This window comes from Piliocolobus tephrosceles, chromosome 8 (assembly GCF_002776525.5).
Source record: "Piliocolobus tephrosceles isolate RC106 chromosome 8, ASM277652v3, whole genome shotgun sequence".
Lineage (NCBI taxonomy): Eukaryota > Metazoa > Chordata > Mammalia > Primates > Cercopithecidae > Piliocolobus > Piliocolobus tephrosceles.
In genome coordinates this window covers 103,960,186-103,973,598 of record NC_045441.1, presented here as the reverse complement: position 1 = coordinate 103,973,598, position 13,413 = coordinate 103,960,186, and the positions used below count along the sequence as shown (strand labels likewise).

General features: G+C 32.5%; 1 protein-coding gene across 9 annotated transcripts in view; it reads left to right on the top strand.

Moving 5' to 3' along the window:
- Positions 1 to 13,413, top strand: part of IMMP2L (inner mitochondrial membrane peptidase subunit 2) — an 872,087-nt gene that overhangs the window by 209,316 nt on the left and 649,358 nt on the right. The window lies entirely within an intron of this gene.

Sequence of the window (13,413 nt, the reverse complement as noted above, 5' to 3'; positions counted from 1 at the left end):
GAAGTGCTTTCACTGTGCTTCTGCGCTTGCTTTATTCCTTTGTCTCTCTCTGTTCTCTGTCTCACCTACCTGCCACCTAGAACAAGTTGCCCTGGATTGTAATATATCCTTTTATGTATGTTTTAACTCTCTAGCTGGATTATATGCAGAGGCAGTCCTTTTTATTTCTTTGTATCTCTGGTAAACCTCATAGAGGCCTTCACATGACAGATTTTTAGTGAATGTTTCTTGATGCTGTTGCTGCTTTTGCTTCTGCTAATGTTGATGAAAAAGAATGAAAATCTACTCCTGAATGTATGGTACTTAGTTTTTCCATTTCTCTGTTTACCTTAGTTACCCAAGGTAAATAAGACACTCTAGGTTTAACTAATTTGAGGCCAGACTTGGTTCTTCCTGCTGAATGGTTGATTCATTTATTTGTCAGCTTACCTGCCCATTCAACTGTCCATCCATCAGCCCATTCATTGGTCTAATTCATCCATCCATCCATCCATCCATCCATCCATCCAAATAATTTAATTAATACCTTCATTTAGATAGTTCAAAACGTGCCAGGAGCCATGGACGATAGAAAAAAATTAATAGGGGATGATTATAGTATTATTTCTGTTATTGGCTATTCCTAAATAATTTTTATATCTTCAAATAACTTTAAAAGACAGGCAAGTCAATATCTATGTTTCTAAATTAAAATAAACTGCTGAATGTATAATTTTTATAATTCTCTGCTTTTTTTAAAAAAGAAAACCTAGATATTTCATTTAGCTGACAGCTGTGGATGTTTGTTGCATTAGATTTTTCATCCTAGTGTAGAAATCTTGCTGAACCAAGAAAGTACTGCAGAATTTCTGAAGGCCAAATATTCAAACTTAAATAATAATAATGTAGGCTTGCTTTACATTAACTTGACTAAAATTTATAGTTGGAGTTGAGAAAAGATGGGAAGAACTGACATTAAATATATATGATGCTTATGAATCTGTGTTTGACACTATTTTCCCTTATTTGCTTTACCTTATCAAGACTAGTTTCTGTTAAGCCACTTTACCTTATTCGGTATAAATAAGACTAAGTACCAAAATTCTAAAAAAAAAAAAGAAAAAAAAGAAAAAAAAGAAAAAAATCTACTTCTGAGAAAGGCAACTTGATTAATCAATTAATCAATAATGTAAACATGAATTCATTTTGGGTAAAATTACTTTAGCAGAAAGATCTGACCAATACTATAAAATAAGTATGCTTTATTATGAAGATAAGAGAAGAGAGAACTTTCATTGAGAAAGAGCAAGAAATTATATAACAAATTAGGCAGAATGAAACATGAATGCATGGATATGAAGAAGAACTTATTAGAAATTGTGGAATTGAAAAATGTTGTGATTGAAATTAAAATACTACTGTAGACAAGATAAACTCTAGAAAATTTACTGTTAGAATTTTTAAGCTGAAAGATAGTATTGAGAGATCCACCCCACATCAAAGATAGATAAAACATATAAAAATATTGTTGAGACTACAAGTTAGGTTGAGAAGTGTCATCATAACGAAAAGTATCTAAAACATTTTAAACACATAATATCTTTATTTCTTTATCTCCCATTCACTTTAAAATAAGGCCTGGTGTGGTGGCTTACACCTGTAATCCCAGCACTTTGGGAGGCTGAGGTGTGTGGGTTGCTTGAGCTCAGGAGTTCAGGACCAGCCTGGGCAACATAGTGGGACCCTGTCTTTACAAAAAACTTAAAGAAAATGAGCCGGGCATGGTGGCACACACCTGTAGTCCCAGCTACTTGAGTAGCTGAGGCAGGAGGATTTCTTGAGTCTGGGAGGTTGAGGCTGCAGTGCGCCAACATTGTGCCTCTGTACTCCAGCCTGGATGAGACAGTGAGATCCCATCTCAAAACAAATGAACACCACCACAAACTTAAGATGAAATTAAGTATGCATGAAACCGTTTTTTTTGACAAAACAATTTAAACATCAAGTAAGTTTCTATTGATGTACAAAGTACGATAACCTCTTTACCCTTTTTAGCCAATCGCAGTTCCCACCCCATAGGTAATTATTATTCATTTGATGTATATCATCCCAGATACCTTTATTCCTGTGTATTTCCATGAAATTACATACATACATGTAGAAATATATGCTTCTGTGCTGTTTTATAAGAGGAATCAAATTTGTGCATATTACACACCTTTAAACGATTTACAATAAATGTCATCATGTCACAATAAATGTTGGAGAACTTCACACATTGTTTATGTAGCTCAAACTCATTCTTTTAAACTGTCCTGTTGTGTTCTTTGGTATGTGTATTTCCTAGTCTTTTTAGTAATTTTCTTACTGATGGACATTTAGGCTCTTTCTACTTATTGCTGCTACAAACAGCATTTCAATAAACTTTCTTATATATCTTAAGTTACTAGTGATCTTGGATATCTCTTCATGTTCTCATGTGTATTTCACCTGTAAATTTCATGTTGATAACTTTTACTTATTTTTATTTTGAGCTGTTCTATATAATAAATATTAACATTTCATCTTTGTGCTGTAGATATTTCCTCCCTGTCCATTTGCCATTTAGCTTTGTTATATTTCCACTCTTTATACATTTTACATTTCATGTTGTCTGGCTAACTTTTTTGGTACTCTCCAGGCTTATAATAACAGAGATATTTGGTACTCATCCTCATATTTGTTATTATTTAAAGGGATGCATCCATTTCATCAAATATGCTTTAAAATGTATAAGATGTGTTCCAAAGAGAAGTTGAGGGAGGCTGAAACCTAGCTCTTGTTTGTATCTTTTCTATAAAGAAAAGTTTTTTAGATCTCGTTTTCTGTCTTCTCTACTTGTGCCAATGTTAAGGTTTAGATTCCAGAGGAGCATTAGTAAGTGTGAATCTCAGCTGAGCTTATGGGACTTGGCCTATAAACTGCTCCTGCTACAGAGTCAAAGACCAATAAAAGCTTCTTGTTAGAGCTCTCTATGGGATGATTAACAGTATAAGAGTGATATGCCTCAAGAAAGAAGAGATGTGTCTCACATTTCGGAATTCCATCGTTACCTGACTGATATTACCCCAAATCAACCTTTCTTTTTGTTTTTTTTCTGTGTACTGAGATACAATAGGAAAAGTGAGGGAACTGGAAGAAATACAAGTGAAGGTTTAAAAAACAATAAATTTAGTAGTCTGGTATTATCTTACATACTTGGGCAATCAGTGCCATAAATCTCTAGGGAGCTAAATTTCCCGGAAGTCTTTTTGCACTGTCAGGACCAAGTTGAAAAAACGATGAGAGCCTAGAGCATACCTGGGCACTGTTTCTTTATAGTCATGCATGTATGAAATGCCATGTTATACAAATTAGTTTATTACCCTGAATGCATTTATGAGTTGGGAATTTAATTCATTTCTTTTTTATTTTTAAAATTTCATTGATAGAAATGTTAAGGCTATGAATTTTCCTCTGACCATTGCTTTAAAAACACTTGATTAACCTAAGGGCCAATGAACAGATGCATGTATAAAAAAATGTGGTATATATACCCAGTGGAATAGTATTCAGCCATAAAAAAGAATGAAATCTATCACTTACAGCAACATGGATGAAACAGAAGGCCGTTTTGTTAAGAAGCCTGGCACAGAAAGACAAATATAACATGTTCTCATTCATGTGGAAGCTAAAAAAGTGAATGTCATGAAGACAGAGAGTATATTTGTAGCTACCAGAGGCTGGGAAGTGGAGGAGGGGAGGAGGCGATGAAGGGGGGAAATATATATATATGTATTTATTACCACCAAACTGTACACTTAAAAATGGTATAGATGATATATATGTATATTTTACATCAATAAAAATAAGAATATTTTGATATGTAGTGCATTTATAATTTTTTAAAAATGCATTTTCTACTTTTAGTTTGTATTTACCCCTTCACCTAAGACTTGTTTAAGAAAAGGATTTTTCTAAAAGAAGACATACAGGTTGAATAGTGTATCAGTCAGGGTCTTCTAGAGGGAGAGAACTAATAAGTTAGCTGTATACATAAAGGGGAATATATTAAGGCAAATTGACTCACATGATCACAAGGTGAGGTCCCACAATAGGCTATCTGCAAGCTGTGGAGCAAGGAAGTCAGTCCAAGTCACAAAAGTGAAGAACTTGGAGCCCAATGTTCAAGGGCAGGAAGGACCCAGCACGGGAGAAAGATGTAGGCTGGGAGACTAAGCCAGTCTAGTCTTTTCATGTTCTGCCTGCTTTTATTCTGGTGGCTACACTGTCAGCTGATTGATTAGATGGTACCCACCCAGACTGAGGGTGGGTCTGTCTCTCCCAGTCCACTGACTCAAATGTTAATCTCTTTTGGTAGCACTCTCACAGACACACCTAAGGAACTTTGCATCCTTCAATCCAATCAAGCTGACACACAATATTAACCATCACAAGTCCACCCCTTGTCAACTTGAACCCATACACATCTCCTGAAATCATAGTCTTCAAATAAAGACAATAATAAGATCATAATTATGCCTAATATAATAAAACTATCCTTCGTACAACTAGAAATGCACCAATCCCCAACCCAAATGCTGTTACGTAAGGTTAACAACACTTAAATGCTGATAGTAAATCAATGAATCTTATGTCATATTTAAAGGAAAAAGGAAATAAAATGAAGATATTTTCTTGTACTAATATGTACATGCACAAACATGTTCTTAACAAAAGAAGGAGGAAATACTCATTACAGTTACAGTCCTTTTTTGTACAACTGGTCACGTGGTTGTAGCTGGTATTGATGACTACCTTCTTCTACTAGCCATTCTGTATTCCCTTTGCCTTCAGCAAGCACCTCAGCAGGTCATGTTTTTTTTCCTTTGGAGTGACACAAACCTTCATTCCTGAAGGGTCTGGGCTATTTGTAGTCCTGACTGGACTGGGCCGTTGTAGTTTCCCATTGACCTTAATCAGAGGGCATGGTAATACTAAGAGACACCCTAAGGGATCTCCTGTATTCCAGACATCCCTTACCTCCATTGTGGAGTAGTAGACTGATTTCATTTAATCCAATCGAGTTGACAATATTAACCATTGAAAGGAACCTTTTTAAAAAAGTGCTTAAATAATTTCTAGTTTTATTTTATTTTTGGCTAGAAAATATTTTTTAGACTATTTCTATTTTATAGAATGTACTGATGTTTTTCCTTATCACCTAATGTATGATCAGTTTTTGTGATGCTCTGCATGTATTTGAGAGAAAAGTTTATTTTTAGGGTGTAAAGTTTGACATGTGTTTTTAAATTTTCATTTTACATGTTTATTGATCTGCCTTGTTCTAAGTAGTATGTTAAAATCTCCTATTATTAGTGTTCTTTTTGTGACTTCTGGCATCTCTTATAGTCTTTGTTTTACAAAATGATACTATATTATTTGGTACGTAGATATTTCTATTTAATATGTCTTTATTGTGATTTTGGCTTTAGCATTAAAATATGTTCTTCTTTGTTACATTTAATGCTTTTTGGCTTCCATTTGATTTTGTATGATTTTCTTTCAGTTGGTAGTTTAAGTGCATGCACAATTATTGAAAAGACTGATACTGTGATTTTAATTTTGTCATATTGTAATTATTATGCATGCTATATTATATTTGCTTGGCTTCTTTCTTTAGTAACCCTTTTTTACTATTTGATTTTTGAAGTTTTTTTTTCTAGGAAGGTTTTATTTTGGTCTAGATGTCATGTTTGTGCCTCTTTGTTTACTAATGTCCTTATTCCCCATTTAAACATCATGACCTTTTAACATCTGGTTATTCAGCTATTATTGATATTCTTTAGTTCCTACCTCATGCCTATAAAACAGCCTTTTTGTCTTATTGTTTTTGCAGCATTATTTCTACTTTGAGAAAATAGCACATAATATATAGCATATAGCATTTAATGTATTTTCCCATGTGTCTTATACCTACAATAAATATATAAATGTATACTATTAGTTTTTTTGCTTAACTTTTCCAGTTAATAACAAGTTGGGTTAAGTTCATCTTCTAATAGATTCTGTAAGAACTCATGGATACAGAATTCCTTGAATTCTTGCATGTTAAAAACTTTTTCTATAGCTTTGATACTCGAAGACAGCTTGGCTGTTTGGATTTCCCTTTGTTTCCTGGAGCTTTATGAAAATTCTGCTCCATTGGTATCTTGCTTTGAATCTTTTTAAAAATTGTAAATTGATAATTTATAATTGTATAAATTTATAGAGTATAAAGTGATATATGACCCATGAATACAATGTGGAATAATTAAATCAAGTTAGTTAACAACATATTCGTCACCTCAAATACCTAACATTTTTTGTGGTGAGAACATTTGAAAGTTGCTATCTTAGCAATTTAAAGATGTACAGTACTCTATTATTGACTATAATCATCATGCCGTACAATAGAACTAAAAAAAAGCATATTCCTCCTAAGATTTTATACCCTTTGATTATCATTCCCCATTCCTTACTGCCCCAGCTTCTTTAACCACTATTCTACTGTCTGCTTCTATGAGTTAGATTATTGTAGATTTCACATGTAAGTGAGAACATGTGATGTTTGTCTTTGTTTGCCTTATTGATTTCACTTGGCATAATGTTCTCCATTTTCATGCATGCTACTGCAAATGACAGAATCCTTCTTTTTAAAGGCTGTATAGAATTTTACTGTGTATATTTACCACATTTTTTTTATCCATTCATCCCCTGATGGGCACTTAGGTTGACTCCATAACTTAGCTATGGTGAATAGTGCTGCAGTAAACACGGAATACAGACATTTCTTCAACAAACTGATCTCAAATCTTTTAGGTAAACACCCAGAAGTGGGATTGCTGGATCATATGGTAATTCTATTTTTAGTTTTTTGAAGAACTTCCATACAGTTTTCATAATCGATATACTAATATATATTCGCACCAACAGTATGCAAGGATTCCCTTTTCTCCACATCCTTGTCAATATTTGTTAACTTTTGTCTTTTGATAATAGCCATTCTGATAAGTGTAAGATAATATCTCATTGTGGTTTTTAATTTGCATTTCTCTAATGATTAGCGATGTTGAACATTTTTGCATATGTCTGCTGGACATTTGTATGTCTTTATTTGTGAAATTTTTATTCAGATATCTTGACCATTTTTAAATTGGATTTTTGGTTTTCTTGCTATTGAGTTGTTTGAGCTTTCTGTACGTTTTGGATACTAATCTCTTGTTGGATGTGAATCTTATTTTTGATAAATCTATTGCCAGTCTAATTCTTTTACTTGTGTATATTGTTTGAATTAATTTGCCTGGATTCCCTGAGGATTTTTCCTTTATCTTGAATGTCTACTACTTTTACTCAAATATGTCTCTGAGTTGATTGTTAAAAGTTTCCCCCTACCCACTGTGGTTAGTGGGCCCTTTCAGTGTATAAGTTCTGGTTGTTTGTATTTGAATACTTTCTTGGTTAGAGTTTCATTATTAGTCATATTTTATTTTAAAAAGTCTTCTTCAGAAATTCCACTTATGTATAAATTGTATCTTATTTTTCCTGTCTTCCATTTCAAGCACTTTCTCTTTGATCCTTTTTAGTTTTTTCTCTATTTGATTTTATTCATTTAGTTGATTTTCTGCTATTTTTCAGTATCTCCTATTGCATTTTCTTTCAAATCTGTTTTTCCTCGGGCATCTTGTAATTTACTTTCCATTTCTGATGCGATTTTGTATTTTTCTTCTCTTTTCTTTTTGTGTTCAATCAAATGGTGTTTTATTTCTTCCTTTTAAAATTTTCTGGTCATTCATTTCTCTACTTAGTTTTTAATTCTTGTTTCAAGGTTGTTTTTTAAATCCACCTAATTGCAGAATTTATGGATATTTATCAGTTTTGAGTGTTATGGTTTTCTTTTGTCTTGCCACTGTCTTGCCATTTGTTTGTGTGAGAGGGTGGAATTTTTTATCACCTGAATCGTTTGGGTCCTTATTTTCAATTTTCTTTTTATGCTAGTTTTTTTTTTTTTTATCTATATGCTGGGATGGTTTAACATTTCTAGTTTCAGAGCACCCTCTCCTGTCATTGTAAGCAAAATATTGTTTCTTTACTGGATGGCATGGCTTTCAAATGGCATATGCCCTTCAATTTTTAATTTTTCTTTAGTTTTATATAATTCGAAATGTTCTCCCTTTTTTCTCTCTCTAATGTATAGTTTCCAAAAAAATCTCTCCTTTTGTTTTAGCTCTCTTTTCTCTCCAAAGTGATGCTTTTACAAGGTGGTTTTGTCATGTCCCATGTGCCTTTTCAAGTCTCCTCTCAGTTTTCAGTGTTCTGAGCTAACTGTTCACTTTTCAGTACATGCAGGGCCGAGGGCTGAGTTTCTGTTTCTAGCAGTGGTTTTAAAACATGGTTCAACCTGCCCTTCACTCCTCTCTGCTCTCGTCTGTGTAGTTTCTCCTGAACTGCTCTTGGTCCCCACGAAGGCTACTGGCAGGAGCGCATGAGAGAGGTAGGTAGGTTTTGATGTTTATATTTATGTTTACAAGTACTTCGAAGTTTGGAGTTTCCTTGTTTTCTAGTTATGTTGAAATAGTGAGTTTTGTATAGTTTTAGTTCTTCACCTTCTCTTCTTTTTCCTCTTCCTCTGTTTCTTTCTTGGATATTTTGGTACTTTCAAATTTATACCTCTGGACAGCTTCAGCTGCCTAGAATCCTATTAATGCATTCTTGATGGCATTCAACATCCTGCAGCAACTTAAATGTTTCCTATCTTGCTTTTTATGAATTTAAATACTGAATAACATGATTGTACATGAAAGCTTTTCAAAAGTTGAGAAGATCTTTTAAATTATTGTAGGCTTTATGAGACACCGAGTCTGAGCAGGTTAGGAAAAAGTAGATTCTGAGGTCTTACCAAGGTCTTTCTAATGTAAAAATCAATGGCTTTTTTTTTTTTTCTCTCTGTTATTAGTGGTTAGAGTTCCAATGTTTTTTTGTGAGGCTAAATAATAAAATAATGATCTTTTTAAGTGTGATGCATCATTGACTGCTGTCTTTTCGCAAAGATTATCTGAGAAAACTCTGTATGTTTAGTAAGTCCAAGGGCACGTTGAAGTTTCATGTGGAATAGTGACATGGGAATTTGCTGCAGCAATTACTCTGCTGTTTAATGACAAGTAATTATCCACATCACTTCCTGAGCCATACATCTCTCTCTTGCCCTTCAGCATTATGAACATCCCACCCATGGGCATGAACATTTATCCTACACAGTATCCAGCTGTTACCTACTCTAAGACGTAACACACCTCTCGTCTTTATAACTAATTCTAAGCCTTGCTGTACTGAGGCCTGTAAAATATAAACCCTTACCTTTTATAATTGCCATTAACTTTATATACTTCAAACTTTGTAATGCTTTGTGCACCCTGAAATAATTTTTGTACCAATAAGGAGCAAGAAGGGATGGTTGCTTTCCTACTGGGGAAAACTCAGTAATCGTGTAAATGCATTCCTAAGTATCATTCTGTGGGCTCCTATTTATTTCTAGCTGCCATGTGTTTCATTGTAATATGTCATCATTGCAGTCATATTGTTTAAATTATTTTTCCTGAATTATATCAATTTTTGAAACATCTTTAATATTCCTTTGTAACCTGCCAGTGGGTGGAAAAGAACCCCAGCTGTATTGACAATTTTCAAAGTAACTTTTAAGAGCTTATAGGAGAGTACTCAGAGAGAGCTGTTTTAGTGGTGCTATTTTTAAAAATCATACAAGTTCTCTGAGTAAGATTGGATCTTTGTAGTTTCATTAGTTCTATTATGACTGAGAGGTCATGTGGTTTTTAAAAAATATTATTTAGCTTAATGATGAAAAGACGGTGAAATGTGGGTGGTTATGCTGCTTTATAATACTTTATACTTATATGTATTCTTATATATCTACTCTATTTACCTATTTCCCAAACAGGTGATTCAGGTATGTAGTTAAAACCCTCATTTCCACGCTGAAATCAGGAGCTTTTTGATACATAGAAATCTGGAAAATTAAGAATTTCTCATACTATGTACTCTGTGTTTTCAGCTTGCATTTCTGACCTTAAGCAATTTATGGCTCTCTTTCTTTCTACTTCTGCATTTATTTTGGCCAAATCACAGGATTTGATTATGACTTTTAAATTATTAAGATACCATAAGATTATTTTCTGGACTCTAACTTATTTCTGAAAATAGTTAAAAATATTTTTCCTTTTCATACAGAAATAGCACATTTGTGAGCTGAATTTTCCTATATTTATTTTTATTTATTAACATATTATATATTTTCTCTGTGCCAAGTGCCACAAAAGAAATAGTTCAGTCTTTTGAAGTGCAATGAAGTACATGGATGAATGAATGGTGGGTTACGGTACCTCACAGGAACAGCTGTAATAGAGATACGCAGCAAGGGGAGTGGAGTACATGCTAATGAAATTGTAGAAATTATTTAGTTACAGTGACACTTTTTATACATAATGATCTGTGTGCGTGAACACTTATAAAGCAAGTTAAATGAGGCATTCTATTTTGATAATATTTTCTCTTACATGAATTTTAAGAATTATTATCTTGCTTTACTGAAACTTTATACCAGTTGGACAGCAACTTCCCATTTTTCCCTCTCCCAAGCCCCTGACCACCACCATTCCCTTTTGGTTTTTATGAACTCAACTATTTTAGATACTTCATGTAAGTAGAATTTATGTAGTATTTGCGCTTCTGTGACTGGCCTATTTCATGTAGCATAGTGTTTTCCAGGTTTATCTATGCTGGCAGGATTCCCCTTTTTCCCCATCCATATGCCAGGATTCCCTTCTTTTTAAAAGCTGAGTAATATTCTAGAGTATGTAAACATACTACATTTTCCTTATCCTTTCATCTATTGATGGACACTTAGGTTGATTCTGTTATCTTGGCTATTGTGAATAGTGCTGCAGCGAACATAGGAATGGAAATACTTCTTTGAGATCCTGATTTCAATTATTTTGAAATACCAAATACCAAAATTTATTTTGGATAAATATCTGAAAATGGGATTACTACAATAAATGGTAGTTCTTTTTATAATTTTGGGTGGAACCTCCATACTGCTTCCATAGCTGTTACATTCCCACCAACAGTGCATAAGGGTTCCAATTTTTCCAGTGTTCCCTGTACTTGTATTTTTTTGTTGTTTGTTTGATAATAGCCATCCTAGCAGGTGTGAATTGATATCTCCTTGCGGTTTTCATTGCATAGTTCTGATGACTAGTGATCTTGAGCATCTTTGCATATTCCTATTGGCCATTTTTATGTCTTCTTTGGAGAAACATTTATGAGAAGTAGGAATCTTAAGGAGGAATATGTTAGCAGCAGCTGAAGAAGATTTCTGAATGGAGTTGAGTAAGAGACAACTGAGAATTGAGGCATTGTACAACTTTCATTTATGGAGGGAGAATGTATGCCCATAATTTTGGAATTATTGTAACTTTAATATCTGAGATAGAAAGATAGTTTAATTGTAATCTTTGGTAGTGAACAAAAACTCTTTTTTGTAGTTTTGAGAAAATTTAAGAAACATTTAATCAAATTCATTTTTGCTAAGCATCTTAATTTTTATTTGGCAGTCTCAATCTTATAAATACATACTTTATGTCTTACTTGAGGTACTATGATGAACTAATTGCCTTCAACATACCTAAAATATATAAAATTTGATTAAGTGTAATTTTCTTTATATCTTTATAGACCTGAAAGTAATAGCAAGTGAAGAGAGAAGAAATTTACTCAGGTTTGGTTTAGGAGATTTTATGAAATCTAACTATAAAAAAAAGCTGTACATGATTTAAGCACAGCATGTTTTACCGTATGCAATTTCAAGCAATAATAAATTATAAATAGCAATGTTGCTTACAATTCAGTTATAGGCAAAACTACATTATAATTTAAATTAAAATTCCAGAACATTATTAATACAGCAAAATTTCATGAGGAATTCAACCTCTCTAATAAAGAAATGCAAATGAATCAACTGTGAGATGTCAGTTTGATCTACCACACTGACAATGCTAAAAGATAGAATGTAGTATGGACAGTGGGTCAAGGGAATAGAAGTTATATACTTGTGGTGGGAATGTAAAAAGTTGCAATAGTTTTGAAAGGTATTTAGATGATATATATTAAAATTTACATCCTTTGATTCAGGAATTTCACTTCAAGGATTTTTTTGGTTAAGGAAATAGAGATACAAATAATTATATGAAGGGCTCAATTACGGAAGGATTTATAATATTAAAACACTAAAAAACCTAAACTCCAAAAAATAATAGAAAGATTAAAAATATTTTGGTAGGTCCACATGATTATCTTAGTATACATTCATTTAAAATTATATTTTGGAATTCATTTCCTAATATGGTAAAATATCTATAGCGATATTAAGTGAAAAAATGGAATTAAAACATGTTTATTTTGCATGCTTTCACATTTGTATTTTTTAAAAAATTATCTGCATACAAGATTGAAACAAAATATACCAAATACTGTTGTTATTTATAATTTAAAGATAGGTAATCTTTAAAATGTTCTCATTTTATATACCTTTTTGAACTTTCTAAGATTGCTACCATTAATCAGTGTTATTTTAAAAGTTAAACATTATTTTAAAAAGCTCTTAGAATTAGCTCAAAGAATATACAGCTCTGAAAAATACATTATTTTGTAACTAAAATCTTATATTTCTTTTTTTGTGCATTAACTTATTATTGGGTTTTGTGCTAGTAAGCTAACATTCACTGAACATTGCATTCTCTATGAGATGGCATTTGCAAATCTCATAAATTTAGAGAACACAATTATGTCAGTGAATTGAAATTAATGAAATGGCATCCCACACAGGCACCATAATTTGCATATTAATTTCAGTTAATGTTTTTATGGATGTGACAGACTTATCTTAGTCATATTTGATAAAAAAAATTAACAGATTGTGAAGCAACCAAATGTTGAGCACTTGTCCCCTAGATTTTCAGTATTCAAAAAGAATCTTTGGTATGTTATTGTTTGACACTTTGAATTTTAGTTTATTTACCTTTTATTGCTTTAAAAAATAAAAATAAATTTTGTCAATAACAGATTGTTGTTGATATCGAATATTTATTTCTTAGCTGTAATAAATTATTTATTTTCCTTTGTTAGGGAATGTAGTATTGGAATTTCTCATTTAAATATATTACACTTAAACATTATATTACACATGATTTTGAATGAATTTTTTATTTGGCTCTAGGAATTATTGTTAAAAATATTTACTGGTCTTCTCAAACATGCCTTCATGTTTTATAGCATCTTTTCTCAACTTGAAAAAGAGTGACT